The 23,491-nt window shown below is 31.2% G+C and overlaps 2 protein-coding genes across 4 annotated transcripts in view; one reads left to right on the plus strand and one right to left on the minus strand.

Moving 5' to 3' along the window:
- The window catches only part of LOC106683934 (putative inner dynein arm light chain, axonemal), a 63,623-nt gene extending 49,024 nt beyond the window's left edge, over positions 1 to 14,599 (plus strand). Inside the window, exon 8 of the mRNA XM_067049248.1 lies at positions 14,486 to 14,599. The gene's annotated coding sequence lies outside the window, so the exon portion shown is untranslated. The remainder of the gene's footprint in view (positions 1 to 14,485) is intronic.
- Tsp74F (Tetraspanin 74F) overlaps positions 1 to 23,491 on the minus strand; it is an 80,416-nt gene that overhangs the window by 39,108 nt on the left and 17,817 nt on the right. For 2 of the 3 annotated variants that reach the window (XM_014425719.3, XM_014425720.3), the window contains exon 2: positions 750 to 791. The gene's annotated coding sequence lies outside the window, so the exon portion shown is untranslated. Of the gene's footprint in view, positions 1 to 749; positions 792 to 4,007; positions 4,103 to 23,491 lie in introns of those variants that run through there. The other variant, XM_067049249.1, reaches the window with a different exon arrangement.

Below are 23,491 nucleotides of genomic sequence, written 5' to 3' on the forward strand. Positions count from 1 at the left end.
CGGTGGGGAATAACCTGCTATTATTGTTATGGGGAATAGAGAAGTTTCGCTTCGGCGGTACATATACTAAAATTGGAACGGCTATGTTTTTTAGCATCACCTACTGAAAAAGTCGGTTGACGCAGATATCTTGTTTGACTGGGACTTGTAAACTTTGTAGGACAATTTTTAATATTAATCAATATATTATTGTAGGTAAATAATATATTTATTTAAGCTAAATAAACTCAACAGCAACTCAGTTAAATAAACGCAACTCATTAATCCTAAAATATTTCTTAATTAGTGAATTGTTCATTTTATTAGAGTTATTAAGATAATCGTGTAGATTTCAAAAGAAAGCATTGTCCGACATGATTAGGCTGACGATTTGCGTGATAAACTTTTCTAAAGATAGAACTAAGGTGCTGATAAAGTGTAACTTATTTGCATAATTTTATCACGCTACTTATTTTGGGGTCAGTGACCAGATTTAAATTGGGATTACGATCGATACAGCCGTAACTTTCAAATTCATCGTGTCTAAGCGCCTTCTTGATATTGACTTTGCTATTTTGGTTCGAATTCTGATTGATAACTAGTTTTATTAATATTGAAAGTGCATAGAAAGATGTTAATTTAAAAAAAATATTGTCCATACTGGTGGTTGGTACACTATGACTAACATATTATACTATTATACAACCTACATAGCAAATTATTCGTAACAAAAAATATTAATATATAATTATTTACATTAATGTACTGACCTTAATTTATTTTCTTTAAAAGAAGTTTTCAATCCTTTTCACCTGGAAAAAAAAATCTAATGTCATTTTTTTTTAAAGTAGAATTAATTGTTACTTGTATTTTTCTATTAATACCTACTGTTTTGTTGCAAGAAATATTATTCAATTGTTATTTACAAAATCTAAAGTTACATTGGCTTATATGTATCGATATGGTTAGTATTAATATTAATTTGACTTGAAATAGTGGTGACGAATACCAATAGTACATCCCTATTGCCATAAGTTTGGTATTGTCTATTATTTAACAATAAATTTATCACTAGCTAGTTTCTGAAATATGAAAATCAATAGCATGTTTTGATATAGCATTTAAAGATTAGGAAAGTTTTTATTTAATATTAGCCAGTCTGTTTTATTCCAATAGGTGTTATAAATTATTGAATTAAAATAATTATTCCCAATTAAATTATATAGGTATAACCTGTTATTAGTACTGAATTAAACGAAATAACATATCTCAGTGATGATATTTCCCGATAACATCTCATAAATGTGTGATAAAAAGGCAAGGTACTTTGGTATGAGGCACCTTTAGAGTAGTACTTTAGTACTTCCAGGACACCTTTAGAGAGGTGCAAGAGGAGTTACATGAATGTTATTAAGAAACATATTAGAATGTTAAAAGTAGTACGTAAAAAAAAATGTTAAAATTTCATTTCATTTAAAAAAATCTATATTCATGTATTTTTCAATCGTAAAACTGTGAATTTTTATTTTTTAAAAAATCCATATATTTACAAATTTATTCCATAAATAAAAAAATTAAAAATTAAACGTAATATTAGTTTACTGACTAACATGTAAATGTATGCACCTCAGAATGGCGGACTATGTACTTTGTACCTCCACTGAGATTCAAACAACTAACTCCAGTCTTAATCTCGTAAATGAAACTGTTCATCTATACCCTTCCAGACCGCGTAGGGCTTCTGTAATATGAGACTCAACTGCAAGCTGATATCTTTCAGAATACTGGAAAATACGAGGTCAAATGGCATTTAATCCTTTTATCGTGTTGAGAAGGGTGGAGTGGAACCAAAATTTATTTAACAATGTTTTCCTTCATTATTCATTATTATTATTATTATTACCATTCACTTTAAAAAGTATTAGAAAGTAGACGTGTGTACATGGTTGCATTTTTTTTCCTACTGCATATACAAATATTGATAAATAAATACATATATGATGAGTTGGTTATTAGAATAATTATTCAAATCCATAATTAAAGCCAGTGTTTCTTAGTTCCGAAATATGAACATCTGATAAATGAATCTTAATGAAATACTTTTTACACAATCACTGAAAACGAATTTTCTTTCATCAGACTAGAAATGTTCTTTTTTACTTGTTATTTTCAACTGTCATTCTCAAATTTTCACAACACTGTGAACAAATGTCCAACACTTTTCTTGAAAATGGATCTTAAATGTCCTTCTTGCGACCTGTTTTTTAGCGATTCTCGCTTTTCTGCTTTAAAGTGAATGTTATTACCAGCTCTTAACCTATTTTAACCGAAACATTTTTATGTATTTTGAGTGAATGTGCGCTTTCGAATCACAAGAGCTTCAAAAGTAGTGCCAAACAGAGGACTCACTGCTGACAGTTTGCCTCATAACGACTTGTACATGATAAAAAATGAATTTTTATATCACACTGTAACACTTTTAAGGCTCATTTCCACGTGAAATATCTGTCGAGCAAGTAATATACAGCGCTTCTCTACAAGCCAATAGTATACCTAACATCGCTAACAGTTCAACTTGATGAATAAATAAATTTAAAAAAATTCACCATAGACAAATAACAAACCTGTAATATATACATGTATATAGTTAAATTTAATTTAAGTGTTATGAGCTTATAAGATATATCAGTTCAATATCAAGGTGACATGTGCCAATTTACTCATCAATCAGTTGATAATACTGCCAACCATAAAGTAAATGCTGATAGTACGACGGTACTGCCGGCAAATGTTATTTCGAAGACTGTTGTGGATGCGACAGCTAACAATATCACCGTGGAACCTGGGCTGTATTGAGTCTGAAGTAGACAACCGGTTTTTACCATCTCTTTCCACTGTATAAATGAATTACAAATGATCCTTATAGTTCTTTGTGATGAGTTAATCATTCTTATTGTGATACCTTCTTAAGGATCTTAGGATATGTAGTTATTTATTTTCAAGAAAAGAAACCCTTAACACTTCTGATTTCCTTTATTCCTACCTACTTGACATTTCGGACAAACTGTCTTTTATTCAGTACATCTCAGTTATTTTATGTTTTGTATCTTCTTTTTGAGGGACAATACGATTATAAAATATAATATTACGAATATCGATTCTTGTACTGCAGACTGGAGTTAATTCTTTACCACCCTAATTTAGCAAAGTCCGTAAGACGATCCGAAGCAAAGAAAGTAACTTCAGTCTACGCCCCTATCTTTGAAAAACATCCAAATCTCATTAAAATCAAAAATGAAAAAAAAATTGTCAGATTCATCACTATTTAAGCAAAGCAGCGATATGTAACATTTTATAATCGGGATAGTTCCCCTGAAAAGAGGAGGATACATGACACCAAGTAATAAAGATGAACTACATAATGGACAGTTGTTCCGAAACGTTGACCAGAAGATAGAAATAAAGGAAATCAGAAGTATTAAGCATTTCTTTACTTGAAATTAATCGAATAAAAACATTTTATACCATTGGCTGAAGGTTAAATAATGAATATTAATTTTTTTTTTCAAAATCTAATGCAAAAATAGTTCTCGTAGTTTGACACTATTAAAAATTGTTAGAACATGGTAGTAATGATTCATTGATTAAAAATACCGTTCGTAAAATCCTATACCAAGTCGCTTCTAGAGGACGACAATTTTAAATAAAACGAATTTATCATACGAGTAGTTCATGCTCCAGTTTGACATTAATTGATTTTACATAATTCCTATAGCCTCAAACCAAGAAACCAGAAACACGCCATGACGGAGAAGTGTACTGAATCAATTATTGTGATTGCGAACTTGAAGTGAATTCTATATCTCCACGGTCCAGACTAATACAGCTGGCGTTGCTAACGCAATGATCGCTTCCACAACCTTTCTCTTCCGAGGAAGATCCTTGTTGAGACTCATTACATGAGATCTAGTAACCTCGTCTGCGAGCTCTATCACAATACATGCAATAATTATTTCAATGTAGTTTACCTTGGAGCACACCTTGGTTGGTATAATAGACACACTAGGCGATAGTGTGTATGGACAGTTGTAAATCTTGTAGTTGTAAAGTGGAATTCAGCGCACAGCTGAGACCAGCAGTGATGGTACTGAGGTGCAATGCTCTAGCTCAAGGGCTATGAGGTCAGACTTCTTTATGCTCTACAGTGGGAATTTCCATGTCCGTCCTTCTCGAGGGGGGGGGGGTGATAGGCCTAGAGGCTTTGTAATTATAAATGCCGGACTTGTAATACTCTTTGTTACAAAAGTTAACCGAATAGACATAACGCTCAAATACTACCTAAAATTCTTCCCTGTGCCATCTTTAAGTCCTGGGCACTTTAAGATATAACCTTCTAGATTAGAGGTAGGGTCCTTCAAATTATCATCATAACAAATTTGGGTTATGAACATTACGATTAAAAGTTAAAATCATTAATTTACTTAATACATATCGCTTATCCTAGTAGCATATAAGAGTGTATATAAGTATCATAAAGAGTTAGAGTGCCGCAACTTCAACGATACGGGCTTATGTATCGTGAATCCTAATAGCTAAATATATATAAAATGGTGAGTTATTGGTATAAAAAATTACCAAAATTGGTCACTGCTTTATATTTTAGTAAAGCTACCACTAAATATAAGAGGGTGTATGTAACTGCCCTAATACTCGCTTTGTATTCATATTGAAAAGAAAAGAAATTTTCTCTTCAGAATAAAATCCGCTCATTTATGTTTTAGACTAATTTTGACTTCGCGTCTGTCTGTTTTTGGTTATTCGAATCCTTGAAAAAAGTAAAACATTTGGTGGCGGTTTGTTTCTCGATGTTATTTTTCCAGATACTGAGTATTAAATCAAAATGGGCGAACATTTTAGTTTTTCTGGAATAGTTATAATAACAAGGACATAAACGGTCCTGTTGAATAGTCTAAGTAAAAATTTTAAAAAGAAAATGCGCGTTGGTTTTAGAAAAAATACTGTCTTCTCCAAAAAAATGTGATTTTGGCGGGAGTGTGTTGGAAATAAATAACATAAGCGGAAACCTTCGGTGGGTAAGTATTTTACTTCTGGGTATAAGAAACTCAATAAAAAACAAAAAAGTGAAATGTTTTCATTGTTGACGGGTTTTTAGTTATAAAGAAATACACTGCTCTATACCTGGCACTGGACACCATATTCCGATAAGATTATGTTTTCGTTCAAATTGAAGATGAAATATACCTTCTTACATATCTTGTTATATACCAAAATTTGCCTAATTTACTCCTTTAAATTTTAACAATTACAATTACATATTCAAGCTACATTTAATACATTAGAGGTTATTGGGTATACACTTTTTTTTTATAATTTATTTATTGTTATTTACAACTGTATAAAAATATGTATAACAAGTAAATTTATGATAGTGATTAAATAACTTGATACGAATATAACATTTCTAGAGGAGAAGATCTCGAGGACATATTCTTTTCAGACGCCGAAATGGATTATTAGGTAGTGAACGAGAAGCCAGGTTAGAAACTAGAGGGTTTGGGTGGTTAGGGAGTTTATCATGGAAGGATTGGTACCTGGTTCTGGCCAAATCGGCAACATTAGGAACATTGAGGTCCTGACTGGATGACATGATTTGTGACTAAGTAAAGAGTATTAAGGATTTTAAGAAGGATTTTGGGCTGTAAGGATTGGATTCGGGAAGGACCCGACGGTTTTGTGGCTTTAAACTCAGAATGTATGGAGCCCATTTTGAAAAATATGGTATTTTAGACGTATCACTCGAGGAAGTGGTAAACTTTTTACTAATAATACACTTTTAATTATGAAAATAATTTTACATTATAATACACTGAAAGAAATTATTTTACAATTACTTCTAAGTTAACTAGCAATTTTATTGGATTATAAAGAGGCATGTTATCCTACCGGTTACTAACGCTGACAAAATTTATTTTTATTAGCACAATCGTTCTTCTTAGATTTTGATGTTTAAATTAACATTTTTAGTATATTCAGAATCTGTATGAAATAGCGTTTTTTTTCTTCTCATATAAAGTTATGTATGTAACTAAAACAATGATTGAACAAAGAGCCTACTTTGGTAGGAAGTGCTTCAAAGGCAGCTTCACCGTTACATTTATATATACCAACATCAAAGAATAGAATTAGATTAAACGGATTTAGTAGCGACGAGGCGCATCCTATGACGTCAGTCACGGGCTGGGAAATAGGAAAAGGAAGCGATTTTCCAAGGGAGATAGAGATCGGCACAGATTCAGCGAGCCGTGCCGTGCAGTCTGGGTATGCTAATATAGAGGGCGGTGACCGCCTTCTGGAACAGCGAGAGTGACTGTTGTCGTGGATGAACCATAGTCATGTTCTGCCTCAATGGCTTTGCGGAATGTCGAGAATTACTTAAAATACTTCTTTACTAGAATCATCCTAGTCTTCAAGACTGATTATATAAGAATTCACTAGTTAAAAAATATCAATTCATATAGTTAATTTTCATTCATCTTTTTTTGGTCTACTGAATAAAAAAAAAACGACAAATTCAGTTTTAGTATTACTATTTTACAATTTATTGCTGAAATTCTTTTCGACTAATAACTATTAGAATATATCAGAAAACTTTCACTTACCACCATAATCTGGCATAAATTAACTCTCGTTTGTTTCAGAATAGATATTTTTATATTATTTACTATCACTGTACTTTTTCAAGTGATCATTTCAGTTGACAGATTGACCAATTCCAATATAAACAGTTTTCGGGAAATTAATTTTAATAATATATCTTGTTCCAAAATTTTAACATTTTTCTTTTGCAAAATTGTGTTTTAAGTACAGAAATACAAAATTTTACTAGAATTTACATTCTGGTCTGAACCATATATTCAATATGATTCCAAATCGTTATAGAATCAATATTGAAAATAATCAGAATGATTTTATAGACTTAATCATCTTCTCAAATGAAACGTTAAGTGAAATTAAAAAAATGATTATTTAATAATTATTGTGATCCAATCCAACGTTACCAAGTGGCGAAACTGCGCGTGCGCAAGTTTTCGTCATGCTCCTCTACTTTCTATGTTAAATATTATTTTTTCTAAATTGTTGGCTTTAAAATAAATATATATTTTAATAGAAATGAAAATGTGTTTTCAACCTGGAAATATATTTTCCTGTTACCTCCTTAAATTATTTATCGTGTCGTTTCATAATTTATATTTATCATTAATAATATTAAATAGTTAAATATTTAAAAACAAATTAAAGGTACTTCAGAGCATGATTTTTTAAGAAATCCATATTAAAGTCTTATCGAACTATTTCAATGAGGATAAGATGTGATATTAAAGACCATTTAATTCTAGGTTAATATTCCATGTTCATGTAAAATCGTTAAAATTATTTTCGACGGATCGGTAGTACTTGTGCCAATTTTAATATTTTCATAGCCATGAAGTTACGGTTTAGTTAACTTTTCAGTTCTAAAACATGTAGGATTTCCCTGGCTAAGTCCTTTCGTTTGGTTCGAAAAATCCAATGGTCCCGAATCATATTTGGTTCTTTGAATCTATTACAATTTTTTTTTTTTTTTTACGTTTTCCCTTCCAGAAGAATAAGCGCTCTCTCCCTAATTTCTATAGGATAGTGCGTGAACAGATCGACAGGCAGAGTAGTGTACCTGAGTGTCACCCCTCCTGACGCTAGCTCGCCACTGCCATAAGGAAATGAAACTGCTTAGGACCAAGGCTTACAGGCCTAATCACCTGCTAACATCTAACCTTTTTCTCCGCCTAAAACCAATGATTTACAAATGTATACTTAGGCTTTCCCCCCTCTTCAGAACACCTATACTAGCTAACACATCATCCACAACAACAAAGAAACCCCAACATTTTTAAAGTAGTGCCCAGAGACCTATTGTGAAGCATACTTTATTATAAAGAGCGAAAACCGACTACATAAACCCGACACTTGAACTGCCAACAGTTACAGAATTCATCTCGAAGACGCTCATGAAATTCTTTTATATCCTCCAACAACGCAAACCAAAGGTTTAAAATGGAATAAACCTCTATTCCAAAGATTAACACCAATATGACGGTCACAAAGGTGGCAAACACACATAAACAGTCTCATACTGGGCTGAGGACAACTAATTAACTTATTTCTGCCATAAAGAAAACTTGTGAAATCCGCCATAGGACAAAGTACTTAATCTCATTTTCCTATATTATATATCTCCTTCCTCAGTTCCCTCTTCAAATACACTTTCCAAAACAAAAAGAGAGACCCATTTCACTTATTCACATTATCACCTGATACTTCACACACCTCCATATTGCTTAGTAAAAACACTACAATTTTTTAAACCAATGTTTTTTGATGAAATCTGACTGTGGGACTTGATACCAGTAATGTTAAAACGTACGGAAATAAGATTTGCTCCTATTTATGGGCAAATACGTGATAAGATTGATTCCTAAAAACCTGGATTTACCAACAGCGGCCACCTTTCTCATCAACGCACTAAGGGTAACTAGGCATTGGTTTGGTGAGAGGAAACTAACCTGAAGGATACTAGACATCTGATAATTCTTTTAGTAATGTCCTGTAGAATTTCAATGTGTATATTTCATTTATATCAAATAAATTTTTAATAAATGTTTTGTGTTCTCGAAAATAATGTTATTATACACTATTCATATCGATATATAATGGATTCATGGTGAAAATAATACAAAATAAATAACGAAAAAAATTATATCTTTTTTTCATGATTCATCCGTAACTACTTTTCCTGATTGGCCTTTAAAAACTTCATTGCCAATAAACTGAATTTTATTATTTCCAAACAAAACTAAAAAAAAAATTCAAATTTTTTCCAAGATGCTTTTACTCATTATAATTTGAAATTAAAAAAATATTTTGATTAGAAAATAGATTAATATAATTATAATAAAAAATATTGAATTTACGTAAATAAAAAAACTTCGCTTTAACAATGATGGTGTTATTTTGAATAACTTCAAAATATTTATTTGTCATTTAATGATGTTACTTTCACTTACCTGTACATGGAATATATTGTGAGGGGAAGTATTGCAATCATTTTTAATTCAAGTTTCAGACGGAAATAAACATTTTGAGACTCTAAATCGAAATGATTAAGATGGTCTGTCGCAAAATGGTCTGTGACGTCCATTATATATTTAAGGCGGGTTTATGCTTGAAATGTGACAACTTTTTCGATAATATAGACTGACCGGAGGTGCCACATAATCAGATAGCTTATCTTATTTTTCGATTTTCTCAAAAACCACTGAAAGGATCTTGATTAAACCCTGCGAATCAATGAGGAATTAAGTGGTCAGAACTTATGGTATTGAAATAGTGTAACAGGACTTAATTGCCAAATTTTCAAAATTTCTTTTTCTAAAGTACCTTTTATTTTGTTTATTTGAAATAATTAACCATTTCACTTTTTTAATTGTGAAGAATGGATAAGTATAAACTATGGAAGGCTTTGATAATTAACTCAAGAAAATAAGAGGAAAGATATTTTTCCAATAAAATACATAACAATCTGGCGAAAAGGTATGTTCTAACATGAGTATGACTGTGAACGCATGCGCATTGTATTTGCCAGTTTTTCTAGACTAAATAAAATGAATAAAAAAACAAACATAAATATTAGTGAACTAATATCATTTTACATGTCTTCCATACTTTTGCAAAAGAAAAACAAAGAGAAAAAATTACATCCAGAAATATTATTAAAAGTACTTTTCTAGTTAAGTAAAATTGTTTTTTGTAATTAATATAATCTTGTAAAATTAAAAAATGTTATTAATAATGTGAGACGTTTTAGAATAAAACCGTTATAATTCAATAAAAACAGAGAATACTGAGAATCTATAAATCTGCTTGCCAAAAATCAATGTATGGGAGTACATATTTATTACTTCTACAACCACATCTAAAAGATTTTTCGGATTGAAATAAGATTTATTTAATCTAAATTAAAACCAATAAAAGCTTCAGCGGAGCGTCTTGGGTCCTTATCTGGGCATTTATTGTTGAGTCTTTATTTATTTTGATCCATACTTCAACAGCTTCCATTCCTCTTTTGTTTACGCTAGTACTAGGCCGCTTAATCCGAGGGACAGTTAATCCGTGACTAGTTAATAGGAGTTCTACTATATCGAAAAGGTAGTATCTTCGATGAAATAGCATACTGAATTCCTAATCTTTTTTTTCTCCCTCCAAACGTGTTCTTTCTTTCATTCAAAAGAGAAGCTTATTCAGGAAGTCTTTTCCCAATAGATAGTTCCAATGATGAACAAATTCGCTTGATGTGCTCCCATGAAACGCACGTCCCCTGCGTCAGTGCCCTCAACAGATTATGGCGCCAAGTGGGGAAGACGCCAGGATTCGTTTCATAACTTACTCTACCCTAAATTGATGAAGTGAGGTTTCCTCGCAATCCTGAAAAATAGGGTTGATAAACATTTTCTAGGGTTTCCATGTATTTAGTCAGAACAGCCGACGTCAGAACACGAGACATTATAGATTCCCCGGAGGGCAATGAGCTAAAAGCGAGATCAGAGCTGTAGAGTAAATGTCTAAGCCAGATTTATAACCCTACTCTTGGGACTTGACTATGGACCCAGGAGTGGAAAATATTTTCTAATTAGGTTGTTTAAAAATGCATTCTAAGGCACTTTAATAATGTATCCAGCAGTTAAAACCTTTCAGCTAACACTAAAACATCATCACGAAATAAAAGTCAATCCCCTAGACCGTATTTAAGCTGGCATCGCTGCAAGTGTCTAAGGTAGACGCCTTAGCATCCTCGGCTAAATTCAACTGTATGAGCAAATAAGCCAAAATCATAGAGAATCACTTAAAAGACACAAAATTGCGAAAGACACCCCCGCTTTCAATTATGATTTTCCTCCTAAAATTTGCATTCGCTCCTATCATACGAATATGGTAATCAACAAATTCCCTTTCAGTAACATTATACCAGAATTGGGCAAAAATTATTCGATTGATAAGAGACGAAAACTTTTTTATTCGATTGACGAGAGACGAATCAATTTTTATTCGAATAAAACTACGACTAAACAATCCGAATACTTTTTTATTCGAATATTTAAAATACTATTTCAATTGAATAAAAAATTAGTCGAATGAAAAATTATTCGAATACAAAATTAGTCGAATACATATTCGAATAAAATTTTTTTTTTTTAATTCACATTTTTTTTTACCACCTTCAATCTCTAATGTATGAGGGTCCTATTTCACATACTCAGACGATTACAAAACGAAAATGCAATAGATTGTAAGATCCCATATCGATTTATTTTAATTTTTTTTATTTCTAACACGTAGGGGCCAATTTTTAGGTTTTCGGATATGCAGAATATGAAAGTGCTATCGATTTTAAGATCGCGTATCGATTTATTTTAACTTTCTTGATTTCTAACATGTTATGGTTCTGAGAAATGCAGAATATGAAAATTATAAAGATTTTGTGATCGCTTATCGATTTAAATGAACTTTTCTGATTTATAACATGTTAGGATCTCTTTATATGTTTCAATATATGCCAAAAATGAAAATGCTATTGCTTTTATGATCGCGTATAGATTTTATTATTGCGTTTCGATTTATTTTAACTTTCTTGATCTCGAACATGTTAGGGTCACTTTATATGTTTTGAGATATATAGAATATAAAAGTACTATCAATTTATTATCGCGTATCGATTTATTTTTACTTTTCTGATTTCTAAGACATTTAGGATCCCTTTATATGTTTCGAAATATGCAGAATATGAAAATGCTTTCGATTTTATGATCGAGTATCGATTTATTTTAACTTTCTTGATTTCCAACATGTTAGGGTCCCTTTATGTTTTGAGATGTGTAGAATATGAAAAAACTATCGATTTATTTTCATATTCTACATATCCCAAAACATAAAAAGGGACCCTTATATGTTAGAAATCAGAAAAGTTAAATTAATCAATATGCGATCATAAAATATATCTATGTATAGCTGTAAGACAAAAAATGTCGTCTTTATACAAATAAAAACGTATTCGAATGGTTAATCATTTAATTTTTTCGAATAAGAGATTATGTTTCTATAAAATAATTATTCGAATTGTTTTGCCCGAATAATTGATTATTCGTGTAAAATAATGACGAATAAAAAAGTAATCATATGTTTTGTACGAATAATTGATTATTCGTGTAAAATAATGACGAATGAAAAAGTATTCGGATGGTTAATCATATGTTTTGTACGAATAATTGATTATTCGGGTAGAAAATTCACGAATAAAAAAGTATTCGTCACGCGTCATTCGAATAATATTTGTCCAACTCTGCATTATACTGTAGATGATTTGTCATGCATGAATAATCATGGTTTTAACATAACCTTTACTCACCATTTACATAGATCTCAGAAACCAATTTTTTTTCAACCATTTCCCGTAGCAGGTTGAATAGCATAAATTAGTTAAATTTATTTTCATAGTAAATTATAGCTCTATCAACCCTCTAATTCACCAATTTAGTAAAGTAGAGACGCATAATAAATACTTGAGATAAGTAACTTGACTCTTTTTGCACGTACTGATTGAAGAAAGCGATACTGCACTGACTGCAATTCAACTGTCCCTTTCATACTAAGCAGTCTTTCGAGTCGCTTAGGAATAATAAATCTTGATTACTTAATGCGACTACAGAACTTTGAAAGAATACAATGATGATAGATCAAACTAAAATATACCTTACCGTGTCGGTAGTACTGAACAAATCCGGTAACTCGTATCATCAAGGATCTGAGGGTTAAAATGAACTATCGGATTGTACACATTTTCAAAATAAACAATAATGGAGATTAAAACCTAAAAAAAAAAGTTTATTCAATTTTTTTTTCCAAAATTCATTCAATATTTGATATATACAATTCTAAACCAGCCAAGACCATTTGACTTTTCAAGTATTAAATTCTCCTGAGCTGAAAGGATATTTTTCAGAATCAATTAAACTCGCTTGATTTAAATATTTTTTAAAGAAATCCTGTCCCCTCATCATAATCTAATAAAACAATAACTGTTAAAGAAAAAGTAATAATATTACAATTTAATATTAATTAAATTGACTCGGCAATTTTTGAGTTCTACCTCTCATATAAGAATTTTTGTGACTATTAATTATGCGGCTATTGATTAATGAAGCAGATAGGAATCGATTATTTCTAATAAAATAAAAAAAAGAAAATAGCTGATATACTCGCACATTAACCAAAATCTTTTTAGTTTTAAGTCGTTGTTTTCTTTTCTTTTTTTTTTACGTTCAAACTAGCCCTCACTTCGGAGGAATTCATCAGTCCTTATTTTTTTTGTAAAAAATTATTTATGTTTTAAGCATTTTCTCCAATTGGAAACAATTTTTTTTTTAAATAATATCTCCAACGATGTTAGAATCACTATAGGTCCAAAAACCTTTAAAATACTCGTATCAAAACGCTTTGTTCCCTATCTGATCTAGGTGGTGATGTTTCCTTACTTTTTCTAAATAGATGCCTATAGATGTTATTATCAATAGAAGATCGTTAAAACGTTTGGAAGCATAAATTTTTTCAATGAAAAAAATGAATTCAATGATTTCATTTTTTCTTGTACTAGAAATGTCTAAAAAAGGCCTTATGGCAGACATGGTCGAAGCCAAACATTTTGATCTACCATTTCTTGTATTTCGATGTATGGTGGTTTCTACTGTCTAATATTTAAGTCAAAATGAGTTAACCAGAATTTATATCTAGACTTTTTTAAAAGATGTTTACAGTAATTTGGAGAAGAAAATTAATACGAATCATCAAGAGGATTTAAATGTATTTATTTTTTATTAGTTATAGGGATTTTTTACAGGAGAACGGACTCCTATGAATTATCAGGATTTTACTGTTTTTAATTACGCTTATTCACTTAATTAATTAAAGTTTCGTAAGCATAAGTCCATCTGTAGCCGAGGGAGTTCAGGCGTGACTTGTCAACCTCCCAAATCCAGCAGTGTCAGTGCGAATCCGCTCGGGAGGATTGACTTTTATTTGGTAGCGGTCCTACGGAATAAAAATTTTACTCCCGCCCTAGTTAGAATAAGTTAGTTAGCTGTAGATGAACTTACTGCTACTTATGTAAGAACTGATCTGTAGAAAAAATCCATTAGCATAAAATAATTACATCGTAATAATCGATAAAAACTATATGTAATCAATATATTTAACAAAGCTTATTCATGATGTTATACCTCATTTTTATATTGCAGGTGAATTTATTTTTTCACCTCCATACACAATAGTTAAAGCTCTGATTATAAGTTAGTTAAATATAAATATTATTAAAAATTAATTAACAAAAAATATTTTTCAGATTATTATATTTGAACCTTATGAAGTAATCCGTTTCACTAGATCATTAAAAGGAAGTACAAATTGTATAACTTAAATTAATAGCTTGGTGGAGTTTCTGGGATTGGAGGAACTATTTTATAATTTGGATGAAATGAATTTTGTAAATTATAAAAGAAAATAAATTTGTGATATACACATAAAAGACATGCATTTAAAGAAATATTAAAAAACAATGAAAGTTCAAAATAATAATTTCTCAATGCCATGTCTCAAGCGTCTATTGATATTAGAAAATAGAGAAAAACAAAGTTGTTCATAAATTTAAATATGTCGTAAATGCATTTATTAGATTGATTTGCCAGCAGATAATATTTAGGTTTTAATATATGCTTAATAATATTATTGTTATGAAAATACTGGTTAAGCAGAGTCCTACCAAAGAAGTACATTGAATAGACTCAATGCTCAAGAGGAAGAAACATTTATATATAAATTAAATTTATTTGCTGTGAATTGTTTAGTAAGATAACTTCCATTAAATTAAACAAATGATTAACGGAAACCTAAGGTTCGATAGAACATCTGAGAGAAAATTATTAAAATTAATGAGGTAATTATGGAGGGATAAGAAAGGGTTTGATGCCATGAATGCCACTAAATTTCGCTTATATTAAGAATCCAGTGTTCATAGAGGTTAAGAAGAGGTCTGCCTGGAGACAAAGAATACGGAATAGTACCACTATAGGCTTTAAGTATTTACAGGGGTAATACTAAAGTAGTGCTTTATTTAGCGCCAATAAAATGAGTGACCAACATTCTACAAAATCAGAAATATTCCTACTTTGAATATATCATTGAAACATTGAGTGGAATACTCGTCAGAAAGAAGGAAATAGTTTAAAATTCTAGGTTTAAACCTGGCACCATAATGTCATTCCTAACCCTATGGGCTTGAAGTTGTTGATCGTGGACCACAAGATGGAAGGAGAAATGGATTTCAATAACTACCCTTTTAGTTGCAACGAGGTCTCAAAGATTCTGACAGAATATGGAGAATTCCAGAGGTTCTATTTTATTATGGAAAAATTTAACCCCGGTGCCTTCGGAGTAACTGATACCAGGGACACGTTGTGGTAAGCTACGTCCATGGCGATGGATTGACACCAATCCAGGCTGTCCAAAAAAGGACTTTTTTGGAGTTTTTCGTCTTATTAATGAAAATTTGAATCAGTTACTGAAGTAACATTCCCAGACGTCATTTACAAGATAATAATTATAACTTCACGTGGAGCCAGAGACATTTAGAAGACAATAACTCTCCAGTCCATCTTGTATTCCAGTATTTTTTCAGATAATATATCAGGGATATTAAAAAGAATTACGATAATTGGGAAGCATTTGTATTTAAAAAGAAATTACATTACAGTGTCAAGTTTATAAAATTTTTACATAGAAGAATCGTTATAAATGTTAGATGAATTCTTGTTATGAGTTATAACATAGTGATAAATTGTGTAATAAAGCGTGGCTATCAGGTAGACAATGCATAATGTAATTAGTACAAGATGGAACAGGTACATTTTTAAAAGCGATACTCTAAAGGGAATCAGTAACTCATAGATGAAAGCTTAGCTGAGTGTGATCGCTTGCCGTGGGTTGAGGTGAGGTCAACTTCATTTTCTGATGAAACTTAGGATATTAAATGGTCCCCGGTCCACCTAAACATTTAATGTGAAGAGATAAAAATATAATTTGACATTATATTATTGTTTTAAAGGTAACACTGGCCTCTCATCCTAAGCCACCAGAATTCAGAAAAACATACCTTTATCTAGATTTGGATCATAAATGTTTTTCACATAAGGTATGTGTGGGCCAAGTCGAAATTTGGTACTTTCGGATCTAATAGCTAGTTAATAGTCCACGAATTCTTTCTGAATTTTCGAAACAGGTGCAGGTGTGCTAGATACAGGTCCTTGGGTCATTTCGAACCTAGTGATCGTTTTCGAGAATTAACTGCTCCGGCTAGAAATTTTTCTTACGAAATTCTAATCGTCTAATAATGATGACAGATGGTGCTTAGTAAAAATAAATCTCTGATGGTCATGTATAATTTGTCCATGGAATGTAGTTTATACTTTTTGAGTTACCCAAAAATAAAATTTACTTTTCGTCATAAATTTACACATATTTTTCTCGAAAATCAATTAAATACAAAAATTTATTATTTTTTGAAATAGGGCTTTAATAAAAATAAATTTAATAATTTAAGATAAAGGGGTTTAAATTCGGCAGATGTAAGGCTTCTATTTGGAACTGTTGTAGAGCTCCGACAATGGATCACAACAACCGGGAAAGACTTTAGCATGAGGTCCAGTCGCGATAACGGGACGTTGCGCCATTTATGAATGTATGTATGTAAGGAAAATACTTTAGACAAGTGTCATCAAAATCAATTTAGCCCTTGTGGCTGTTCTCATATTTGAAACAAAACTGGTCCCCGGATTTAAGAGATAATGCACAGACAGACCATTGAACGAAATTTAATAATGTAAAAATATAAGATCTGTTGAGAACCGGCGATCCGAAAATTTGACCCAGAAATAATATCTTTCATAACTAATAGAGAAGGAAAGAAAAAAATATTAAATATTATGAACTTATTCATTACACCATGATAATTACTTTGAGCTAATATTTTATTATTTAATGATGTTTAAAAATTGTTCTGCCTTGACTATAAATATATCTTGATGATCATATTATATCTATATCTATGACTAAGAAAAAAAAATCGGAATGAATTTAGTGTTTTATTAAATGTATGTAGAAAGTAAATAGAGACGAATTTTTTATAGGAGCTGTTTTAAAATTTGAATTAAATTTTGGCAATTTTATTAGGCTCTTGATTTCATATCGAGATGTCCTAATATCACTTTTATTTCTGAGAGCTACATATTGCTTCATTTAACTAATCTTTGAAAATTTAGTGGTAGACCTAACTTATTCACATTGGATATAGGAATATTAATATGGAATGTTTGGGGAAATATATTATAAAATAGGCACTTTGACTCAGTCCAATTTCTTTTATTTAAAAATTCACGCGATATCTGTAAGTTATTAAATGGATATTTTTTTTTATTATTTGTTTGCTGGGGAAAAGTAAAAATTATTTCGAAATTGGAACAGCTTGATTTAACGATTTCATAAAGACAGGCACCGGGTGGATTTAGACAACTAATTAACCCAAAATTAGCATGTACTCATTTCTTTATCACCTAAATCCTAATTTTTATTTGAAAATTATGCGCTAATCAGAAGTCTGTGCCATTTTAAAATATAAATGTAATTGAAATATATTTAATAAAATTTTCTTTTTTCGAACTATGTTAATTTGATAGCATTTTTTTAAAATATAGTATGTACATATATAAAATATCCTATTAAAATAAATATAATATATTGTAGTGGGAAAAGAATGTTCCAGTTGGAAAATCATTAAACTTCAAATTCTTGGATCCAGGTTCGAATTTGCGTTTCGTTGGAAATTTTATCAGCAATGGAAAGAACGACAGTCGGAAATCCTTTTCAGGGCAAAATCAGCCATCGAAAATTTGGCGCCAGATCCTAAACGGTTTGAGCAAAAACCCTGAGTTAACAAATAACTAGTTCAATTACTACATATAGCACTATATAACTAGCTAATATAATTAATTTACTTCTCCTAACCTCTACAATTTTTGGAATTTCAACTTGATTTTTCCCGGATCAAAATGTAGGCACGTGGTCTATCTATTAAAGTATTGTTAATTTTCTATCATTCTCCCGGCCATAACTCTAGGATTTACAATGGAATGATAATCAGAATATTGAATTTCGAAACGATTTTGTTCTACAGATTTTTTTCGATTTTTTCCAACGTTTACGCACAAATTTGTAAAAAAAAGTGTTTGTTTTCCTAGATATATAATTAAAATATAATAATAATATATAAACCTCACAACTAAATTTGGATTAGAAACTTCTGTAATCTAACGTTTTTTTTAAAGATCTTGTTATTGTTCCACAAGATAAATATTTATATTTAAATCAGATTATTGAGAAAACCGTATATATAATAATTTGAAAACACGATAATATGGTAGAAATCAATGTTAGAAGTTACTGTTAATTCTTTTAAAACTGAAATGTTAAATTAAATAGTGCATTTTTTAAAAATACTATTGTTTATGTTATAAAATTTGCTTTTTAATTTAAAATTTTTAAATATTGTAGACGATGTTTAAAATATTTTTGAAAATTGAAATTATAGTAAGTCAAAAATTTAATGTTTGCCTTAAAATGTTCTCAGTATAGCTTTGAACATGCACCTGCCTCGAAACGCTTTATAGGTTTATTCTATAATCATGATAGGATGTAAGGCCAGTGATAAAACATTAAATAGCCAGAACAAAATACTGTCAACTAACCTAAGAACGTACGGACAGAAGAGCGCAGCGTGTAGACCAGTAGAAGAACAACTACAGATACTATCCCCTCCCGCGCGCTCTGTCGTTGCGACACCCCCTCATATATAAACATGAGGAGGGGTTTCACAAGAACGACGACCGTCTAGGAAGTGGAGGACTCCACTGACCTGCTTACTTCAGGGCCTTTGGTGACTCTCATTGTCCCTGCAAGGATCAACCTTTTTGCCTTTCTCGGTTGGGATAAATTGCAGATCTTTATCTGGAGAGTCGTATGGGGTGAAGTAAACGTTGATTGGCAACCACTAGATGCCTGATCAGGGTCTGTTAGCGGATTGGAGAGGCATAGCGATCATATATAGGAAAAGTGTCATGATAATTATCTTCAGCAACTCCTAAAATTAACAATTTTTTACAAGAGATATTCGAATAGATTGTTTTCTTCAAGTTCTTCAATCCATTCATTGGCATTGTTTTTTAAAACTTTTGTTGGGCTTTCCACGTAACTTTTATTTTTGCCAGATGTAACAATATAATATGAACTGGATTGGTACAAAACTGAATACAAGGTTTGAACGGTCTTAGGTACGCATGACAGTATATAGCGGTACTTTAAAAATCAGATGACAAACTCTACAACCGGATCAGGTTATTAAAAGCATTTTACCTTAATGGCTGAGACCAGCGCCATCAAAATATGTAAAATCGTGGGCAATAAATGTCAGCGCGAAGCCTTAAGTTCATATTTATTCAGTTTCGTAACGGAATTTCCACATAGCAGGATTTTCATATCAAATTTATAGGCCCAACGATTTTTTTTATACCAGTTATAGAACTCATTCTTCATTAAGTTACTCCCTTATAATTAAACTACTTCTGTGACTAGTTAAACTTGCGAATCGAAAATTAGAAGAAGAAAAAAGAAAAGTAGTATTAAAATGTTTACGCAATATCATAAAAGACTAATCATGACATTTAACTATTTTATTATCATTGCTTATTTGATCTGTAAACTATGATGAAATAGTATAATGTTATTAGGCTGCGAATAAATTTATTTAACAATAGAAAAGACATCCTCAAATGATCAACTTTTGATAGAGTTTAGAAATGTATTGATAGTAATCAATCGACGATGGCTGATTTCGCCTTTGAATCAACTAGATTGATCTTTTCCTTCATTTCATTGTTCAGTTACTTTCCTCTTCTTTATAGGGGGCCGGTTTTAAACGGATTGAAATTATCAATTTTAGATACTATCTCGATGTGTGCAGTGTTTTATACAAACAATGCATTATGAAAGGACCTGCATATATACAAAGCCTATAAAAATATAGATTTATCTAAGATTGATTAACAACCTACAGGCTACGAATTCTCATTAAAGATTCATCAATTATTTTTTATGTTTTATTACATGGATCCCCAAATTTCTTCTACTTTAGACTTCTAAATAGTCATAGATTCAAGAACATCCTACAAATGCCAAATTACCAAATTACTTATTTGTTTTATGCACTGAAAAAATAAACATTGCGAGACCCCCAACTGGTTATACATAAATGGATATTTTTGACGGACCACAGATTTTTCGTTGAAACCAGTGCTCCTCAAACCTCAACGTACAGCCAGTTAGTGGTTAATTGGTTTGAGACATGGAATCTGTGATGGAAATTTGGAAGGACCGGGACTACAGTTAACCACTTCACAGTTATCAATATACAATGCTGAAACCCACGGAACGTCTCTCGAGACTTTTAAGCATGCCACGAAGCTCGGGATCTGCGGATCCACTGAGAAATATTGACAGATTTACAGGGTACACAACTTATTTTATTATTGTTATCTATGGATTGAAATTTACAACTATATTAAATAAAAATACTATTAAATGTGATGTTGGTTATATTGTAATGGCATGATGGAGTCTTGTAGAGAATCTACAATTACCAGATACCCTTGGTAAAACTACAATATAAGTAACTTTTTTTTTTAATATTTATTTATTGCTATTTACAACTGTACATTTAGTAAATTTGATCTCGGTTAAATTGGAGTGTTACATACGTGTAGAGAAACTACCCATTGGCAGCACTCTAATGACGTTTTACATTAGCAGGTCGCTTCTCAGGTTTTGGGAGTTTATAGTGGAAGAAGTGATATCTGGTTCGGACTAGATCGGTTACTTAGGGAACATTAAGGTCTTTATAAGTATACAGTACCACAGAGTTTTTATAGATCAGAGTGAATATTTGGAAATGTTATATGAAATAAAACTAAACCATTTTAAACTGGTCAGGATTTCTTTCATTACATTGTAATAACAGCGGTGGGAGGATGTCCCTTGACCGTATTGTTCAAGCACTATTTTAATCTAAACTCATTCATACTAATTAATGAACTACTTTTTCATGTAAATTACAGTTAAAGTGAATTGAACATTGAACTATAGTAACAGTAAACAACAATAAGTAAAATATATTCAGTATTTATAGTATAAATGATAAAATGTCCAATAATAAGGACCTCACAATTTCCTTAAAAAATCATTAATATTTTCAACCATCTCTACGTCATATTTCCATTATTGAGAGCATATATTCATTTCGTTTCCTGTATGAATACAAAGCTAATATAATGAATTTATATTATGGATTGTTTCTGTGATGATCATAAAAAAAATAATTAAAACTTTATATTTATTGATTGTAAAAATTCTCGATGTTTAGATGAATACCTGGATTTTTGTCCAAAACCACATTGAACATCTGCACTGCACGGTCAACCTTCGAAAGAGCTTATGTGATGCCCAAAACACTTAGCTAGTATGATTTTTTTTTTAATTTAATTATTTAATGTGATTTACAACTGTATAAATAATAAATACAATAAGTATTTGTATGTTTTATTTACACTTGAAAATCTTGGGAAGGAACTACTCATTGGTGGTACTTCAAGCATTAATTTAAATTAGAAAGTCCCGTGACCATCTTCTTTTCAGACGCCTCGGAGGATTATCAGGGCTTGTTAAGGATGAGAGAATAAGAATTAATGGGTTAGGATGGGTAAGGAGTTCGGAATGAAAAGACGCATATCTGTTTTGGGCCAAATCTGCAACGAATGGGGTGTTAAGGTCTATGTGGACGAGTTTATTTGTAACGTAATAAGGAGCATCAAGGATTTTATGTAGGATTTTGGATTGTAAGAATTGGATACGAAAGGAATTTGATGGTTTGGTAGAGCCCTAGAACTCAATTCCATATGTCCAAATTGGTCTGATTATCGTAATGCATAATAATTTTTTTGTAGTGATTGGGAATTTTAGAACGTTTGTCAAGTAGGTGTTGTAGCAATCGAAATCTACGAGCAGTTTCTTGTCGTTTCAGTCTTATATTTGGATTCCAAGTAAGTCTCTTGTCAAGATGGAGTCCTTGGTAACGAATCTATTCAACAGGTGTTAGTGGAGTATTTAGAAAGGATACTGTAGGACAGGAGGGTAGAGGTTTATGACGGAGAGTAAAGTGATCTGATGGGATAGTCAGGTACCTAATAGCGAAAACAAGAAGCACCCGGGAAGAATTCCGTGATTGACGCTGCCATTCATCTTTAACATTGTGAATATTAGGTAGAGTTGTGATCGTTGTATCTTTTGATCAGAAATTTCTCACTCTGAAGCCCTTGTTTTAGGCAAGTGAGGATTTCTTTTTTGTGATTGCGGAATTTATATTCCTCTTTACGAAAATTATGTATCATAACCTCATTCTTACTAAACACCAAAACGCAACTTATTATTTTTTCTTCTAAAAAAATAATAATCACTAATAATAAGACCTGTGGTTTAACGATGAATAGAACTATTATACCTTAATGTGCTAATCTTTGCTACTACCTGTATCATACTTCTCTCGACTGTTGCAAACTTAAACGGCTCTTTCAGTCTCCATTTCACAGTGACTGGATTGCCGGATACATTTCACACAACTCCGTTGTATGAAGTCATTGTCATAAGTTTCCGTCAAAAGCGTCTACAGATTCATGTTAAATTCCTTTCAGTGGAATAGACATGTCTCGTAACCGTATATTGTGATCTTGAAAATGTTTTTTTATACTTATGAACATGAGTATTTTTATATAACTTTTTAAAAATAATAATATAAAAGCCATTCACAAAAATATTTATTATGAAATATATTGGAACGCTCAATTGTTCATAATGTACCGTTTTTCCACAGTACCGTATCTGTTTGGTTACTGTAAAACATATAGCGTATCATTTTCAAGTATTATTTTTAAAGATTTTTTAAAATAAAATATCCGAAGCTTTTTATTTATGGATTAATATTCCGAAAATCATATCTGCTTGAGGAATCCTCTAGGAAATGTAAATTTATTCAGACACTAATAACAACTTACAAAGTAGCTGAGGATTGGGTTATTTTAATACTTTAGCTGTTGGTTTTTAGCTGTTTAGTTTTTAGCTGTTGGTTTAGCTGAGGATTGGGTTATTTTAATAAATCAACAGCTAAAAACTTAAGCTGATGCTAAACCATCCAGCG

Source organism: Halyomorpha halys, unplaced genomic scaffold (assembly GCF_000696795.3).
Source record: "Halyomorpha halys isolate HHAL.00 unplaced genomic scaffold, Hhal_1.1 Scaffold531.1, whole genome shotgun sequence".
In the NCBI taxonomy this organism is placed as follows: Eukaryota; Metazoa; Arthropoda; class Insecta; order Hemiptera; family Pentatomidae; genus Halyomorpha; species Halyomorpha halys.